Consider the following 6,458-nt stretch of genomic DNA (forward strand, 5'->3'; position numbering starts at 1 on the left):
ATCCAAGTGCTTTCATTTTGCCAAGCTCATATTCTTTACCTTCTTTCTCCAACCGGAGTGTTGTCGTAATTGATCCTTATCGTTCCTTGTACATCTCGTTTTAATCGGAGTGCTTGCATGTACTTCTTGTCCATTGCAACCCTTTTCTTATGTCTTTCAACCTACAAGGCTCTAGTAATGTTCCGTGTTCCTCTTTTCTAACGGAGTGTTTTCAATTTCGATCATCTCCGTTGTTTTATTTTCTCAAATGGTTCAACCTATCAAGGTTCATGGTTTCACTCGTTTTTCAAAGAAGCAAATTAGTTTACCTCTTCTCTTCCTCTTCATTTTCCCTCCGGTGCCATCCTACATCTCGGGACGAGATCCTCTCGTAGTGGTGGAGTGTTGTGATGCCCCGAGACCGATGTGCCAGGTGTCTCCTAGTTATTCGCCGTCATGCCATGTCATTCACTTGCGTGTTGCATCTTGCCATGTCATCATGTGCATTGCATCATCATGTTTTCAAAACTTGCATTCGTCCGGGTCTCCCAGTTCTCTTCGTTGTCCGTTCTGAGCCCAGACACACTTGCACGCGCTCGCGGCACGTCCGAAATATTATTTATAAGTGGCCGGAAAATGTTCTCGGAATGGGTTGAAAGTTGGCATGCGGTGTTGTTATAGTGTAAATAAGCCGTCTGCCAAGTTTCATCGCATTCGGAGTCCGTTTGACGCCCCAACGGATAACTATAGCGGCGGTATAGCCGGTCTAACGTCGGACGTTTTCGGTCTCCGGAAACAGTCGTCGGGCCTCTCTCTCTTCTCTACTCTCAGCACGAGCCCTTCTGCACAGCCCACAAGTTCCAACCGACCCCTCGCGTGCATGTCCGAAACTTCCCCGGACCCGACCAGGACAGTCATCACCGTTGGATCCGGATCATCCCCAAACATTTATAAAACGTCACCGTTTTCTTATTTGGACTCCCTAGCCTATTTGTCCTGACCGTCCGATTTTGATCGGAGGGACGAGATAGCCCCTAATCTAACCCACAACGATAAATATGAGTATAACCCTAATTTTGAGGAGAGCTGTCCCATCCTCCTCCTCGCCGCCGCCATTCCAAATCCTCTCAGAATCCTCACATGATCCACTTTGTTTTTCCCCATCCCCCCAAATGGCAGCCCGACCTCCCCTTCCGACTCACCTCCATCGATCCCAACACCACCAAGCCGCCTCAGCGGACCTCGCTGGAGCTCCACCAGCTATCACCACCAGTAGCAAGCAAAGCCACCGCAGCTCTTTCCTCTTCCTCCTCCGCCCGAGCTCGTCCTCGGGCACAACGCCGCCCCTACCCAGCACCGGCGACCAGCCAGGAACTCCCGTGCCGTCTCTACTTTCTCCCCTGCATACTCCTTCTCCTCGTGCCCGCATCCCACCGAGCTCCTCTGCGCGCTCACCAGCGCCCGAGCTCTCTGCTGCTCGTTAATCCAACCACCGCCGGAGGCGTCACCGGCAACCAGAGGCCTCCTCGTCACCCCCGAGTGGGAGAGCTTCTCCACCCAAGTAATAGCAGTCCCGAGCCCTAGCTGCAAACATCTTGACTGGCGCTGTCATCCCCGTCAACCACCTCGAATGTGGGCCTCGTCGAACCTCACCCTCCCTAAGCTCTTTTTCGGCAGGATCCGCCCCAACACCGTGGGTTACCCGGCGCCCCGGACCTCCCCTGCTTCGCCAAATTCGTCGCTGCTCGAGCTCGAGCACGCACCCAAGAACCATGGCGCCCCTCCTGTGCGCGCCTCCACTCGTTCTCCGCGCCCACAGCAGCTCGAGGGCAGGATCCCCTCGATCTTGTGCTCTTCGTTGACCGCAGCTCCGGATCAGCTCGACCTCACCATTCTTGCACCCCCACCGCCCGGATTCGCGCCGCTCCGCCGCCCCTTCTCCGGCCCCTTCCCGCCGGAGCCGCGTCTGCCCGTGCCCCGCAGCCGCGCCGCGCCTCTGTTTCGTTCGAGCATAGACGAAGTGAGCGTCTCGCCCGCGTCTCACCTTCTTTGACCACGTCCTCGACTGCGCCTCTCCCAGCTACGTGGGCTGCAGCCACGGAAGATCGATCTTGGCCCAGCCGCACCTCATCCATCCACCGACGGACCGAGGCCCAGATCTACCAGCTCCCTGGAGCCCTATTTGAGTAGCCTGCTCCACCAGATTTAGCCCAGAGTCTATTTTTTTATGATCTGCGATTTGTCTATATTCCAGTGTTTTACCTGTTTTGCAGGAAACCCCCCAAGCTTCATGCATATAATTACACACAAACAGTGCATCATATTAAAACAAATTATATATGTAAACTGCTTTGATTTTTGTGTAGATTATTAATTTGCAACTTTCATCCATGTTTAAAATGTTTAAAATGTTGTTTGTTTAAATTTGCTCAAATACCATGCTAAAATGCTTTAATTCATAACTAAATAACCGTAGCTCCAAATTTAATAAACTTTATATGTAAATGGGGTAGAAAAAATGCCTAGTTTAACATGGTGTACTTGCTTTGCATGTTTAACAACTATAAAATATGGTTTAGGGCAGAATAGTACCTAACCTAAAATATGCACATGAGGAGTTTCCGGACTTGTTGTTTGTTGTTCCGGCCTCATTTAAACTTGCCTAGATAGGTAGTTTTCATTATGCTTCACCTCTTGCCATGCTAAACAACATTTAATATTGTTGAGTACCTAAACGAGAGAGAACTAAATAAATCACGTGGTGTTTCGTCAATATGCAACTCCGTTGCATACTGAGCTCCACTTAATTTGTAGTATTGCTTGTGCACTTTGCCATGCCATGCCTCATTAATCCGGACATGCATCATACTTGGTTGGGCATCATGCCATGCTTATGTGATGGTCGTCTACTATGTGGTTTGCTTATTTCCGGTGTTGCTTCTTCGGGTTGGTTCTGATAATGTCACATTTGTGAGGATTTGTTCGACTTCTTCCGTTTGTCTTCTTCATGGACTCGTTCTTCTTCCTTGCGGGATCTCAGGCAAGATGACCATACCCTCGAAATCACTTCTATCTTTGCTTGCTAGTTGCTCGCTCTTTTGCTATGCCGCGATACCTACCACTTGCTATATCATGCCTCCCATATTGCCATGTCAAACCTCTAACCCACCTTGTCCTATTAAACTATTGTTTGGCTATGTTACCGCTTTGCTCAACCCCTCTAATAGCATTGTTAGTTGCAGGTAAAGATGGAGTTTGTTCCATGTTGGAACATGGATATGTTGGGATATCACAATATCTCTTATTTAATTAATGCATCTATATACTTGGTAAAGGGTGGAAGGCTCGACCTTATGCCTGGTGTTTTGTTCCACTCTTGCCGCCCTAGTTTCAGTCATACCGGTGTTATGTTCCTTGATTTTGCGTTCCTTACACGGTTGGGTGTTATGGGGACCCCTTGACAGTTCGCTTTGAATAAAACTCCTCCAGCAAGGCCCAACCTTGGTTTTACCATTTGCCTTACCACCACCTACTTTTCCCTTGGGAGTCACGCTCCTGAGGGTCATCCTTATTTTAGCCCCCCCGGGCCAGTGCTTGTCTAAGTGTTGGTCCGAACTGAGCTGCCTGCGGGGCCACCTCGGGGAAACTTGAGGTTTGGTTTTACTCGTAGCTAGTCTCATCCGGTGTTGCCCTGAGAACAAGATACGTGCGACTCCTATCGGGATTGTCGGCACATCGGGTGGCTTTGCTGGTCTTGTTTTACCATTGTCGAAATGTCTTGTAATCGGAATTCTGAGTCTGATCGGGTTTTCCTGGGAGAAGAAATATCCTTCGTTGACCGTGAGAGCTTGTGATGGGCTAAGTTGGGACACCCCTGCAGGGTTTTGAACTTTCTAAAGTTGTGCCCGCGATTATGGGAAGATGGGAATTTGTTAATATCCGGTTGTAGAGAACTTGAAACTTAACTTAATTAAAATGCATCAACCGCGTGTGTAGCCGTGATGGTCTCTTTCCAGCAGAGTCCGGGAAGTAAACATGGTTTTGGGTGTTATGCTTGAACATAAGTAGTTTCAGGATCACTTCTTGATCACTTCTAGTTCACGACCGTGCTTTTCTCCTCTTCTCGCTCTTATTTGCGTAAGTTAGCCACCATATATGCTTAGTGCTGCAGCTCCACCTCATTACCCTTTCCTACCCATAAGCTTAAATAGTCTTGATCTCGCGGGTGTGAGATTGCTGAGTCCTCGTGGCTCACAGATACTTCCAAACAGTTGCAAGTGCCGATGATACCAGTGCAGATGACACAACCCAGCTCAAGTGGGAGCTCGATGAAGATCTTGTTCGTTATGTTGTTTTGTTTCTTGTTGATCAGTAGTGGAGCCCAGTTGGGACGACCGGGGATCTAGCATTAGGGGTGGTCTTCTTTTATTTTGGTTCCGTAGTCAGACCTTGATTGTATTCTAGATGATGTAATGTTATATGTATGTATTGTGTGAAGTGGCGATTGTAAGCCAAATCTGTATCCCTTTGTTATTCAGTACATGGGATGTGTAAAGATTACCCCTCTTGTGACATACCTACAATGCGGTTATGCCTCTAAGTCTTGCTCCGACACGTGGGAGATATAGCCGCATCGTGGGTGTTATAGTGGGATCCCTTCCCGCCTAATATTTGGGAAGAGGACTAGGGCCTCTATAAATAGGACTGGCCACCACCATAGAGCAGGAAAGAGGATCACCAGACCATCCACACACACACACACAAGATCATCGAGCTCAAGAACACCTCTCCTCAGGTGGTTGTTCATCCCTTGTACTTGTTCATCCTCAGCCTACAAGGCAATCCACCACACCACACTGGAGTAGGGTATTACACCACAATGGTGGCCCGAAGGGTTCGGTGAGCTAGGCTTAGAGATAGTTGCGAGAGTGGGCTCCCGGGGGAGAGAGATCTTCGTGCACACCCCAGTGTTCGAACCTCAAGGGTTAGCCGGAACTCGTAATCCGACATTTGGCGTGCCAGGTAGGGGTGCGCTGAAGTTCCGCTCCTCCGCCGGCTCCACTTCCCTGTTCGGTCCCCATGGCTAGGGCTGCTCCACCAACTGGATCGACGGGCGACCACAATGGCGCCAGGGGGCTCAGGGCCTTCACCCCCGCCTTATGACAAGTGCGGTGGCTGCCAAAGTTTAGGCCGGAGATGACGCCTCACTTCGAATGTGCGGCGGATCCGTCGACCTTCCTGCTGGCTACGAGGAGGCCGTCCTGGATGCGGGAGGCGACAACAAGGCCATGGCTAACTGGTTCCCCATGGCCCTCGCTGGAGCACCGCGCACTTGGTTGCTCAACCTACCAGGATCCTCTGTGGCCTCTTGGGAAGAGCCGCGCGGCCTTTTTGTCGCGTGCTTCACGGCACCGGCGCCTGTCGTCGTCACGGCGCTCCTCGGCGGCTCGCAAGCACCACCCACGGACCGCCACGTCAAGCAGTTCTTCCGCCAGATCGACGCCGCATCTGTACGGCAGGGGGCCCTCCAGGATGGGCGCCGCCCAAGGCCGACCTCACCTTCGACTTAGGGGATCACCCCGCTACCGCTTCCGGCTCAGGCGCGCTCCCAATACTCTGCACGCTGACCATCTGCCACATCGCCATGACCAAGATAGTCATCGACGGTGGAGAAGGCCTCAACGTGCTATCCGTGGAAGCTTTCGGCTTGCTTCACGTACCGTATGGCGTGCTCCGCCCCACCAAGCCTTTTCCGGGGTCGGCTACGGGTCCACCAGCCCTCTGGGGCAAATACGCCTTTTGGTCACCTTCGGTACCCGGGACAACTACTGCACAGAGCTGATCGACTTCGGCATCTCCCGCATTGACCTACCGTACAATGCCATCCTTGGATACCCTGCCTTAGCTCAGTTCATGGAAGCGACCCATCCAGCCTACAACCTCATGAAGATGCCGGGCAGCAGTAGCGTCCTCACCGTGGCTGGGGACACCAAGAAGGCACTGGCGGCCCTCAAGCTCGCCTTTAGGGCCACAACGGTAGTGCACCCGGCAGACGAAGTCGCCCCGGGGGTTAAGGAGGCCGCTGATACGTCTCCAACGTATCTATAATTTTTGATTGTTCCATGCTATTATATTATCAACCTTGGATGTTTTATATACATTTATATGCTATTTTATATGATTTTTGGGACTAACCTATTAACCCAGAGCCCAGTGCCAGTTTCTGTTTTTTCCTTGTTTTAGAGTATCGCAGAAAAGGAAAATTAAACGGAGTCCAATTGACCTGAAACTTCACGGAACCTATTTTTGGAAGGAAAGCAACCCGGGAGACTTGGAGTCCACGTCAAGGAAGCTTCGAGGAGGCCACGAGGTAGGGGGGGTGCGCCCACCCCCCTAGGGCGCGCCCTCCACCCTCGTGGGCCCCTCGTGGCTCCCCTGACGTACTTCTTCCGCCTATATATCTCCATATACCCAAAAAC

This window comes from Triticum aestivum, chromosome 1A (assembly GCF_018294505.1).
Source record: "Triticum aestivum cultivar Chinese Spring chromosome 1A, IWGSC CS RefSeq v2.1, whole genome shotgun sequence".
Taxonomy (NCBI): domain Eukaryota; kingdom Viridiplantae; phylum Streptophyta; class Magnoliopsida; order Poales; family Poaceae; genus Triticum; species Triticum aestivum.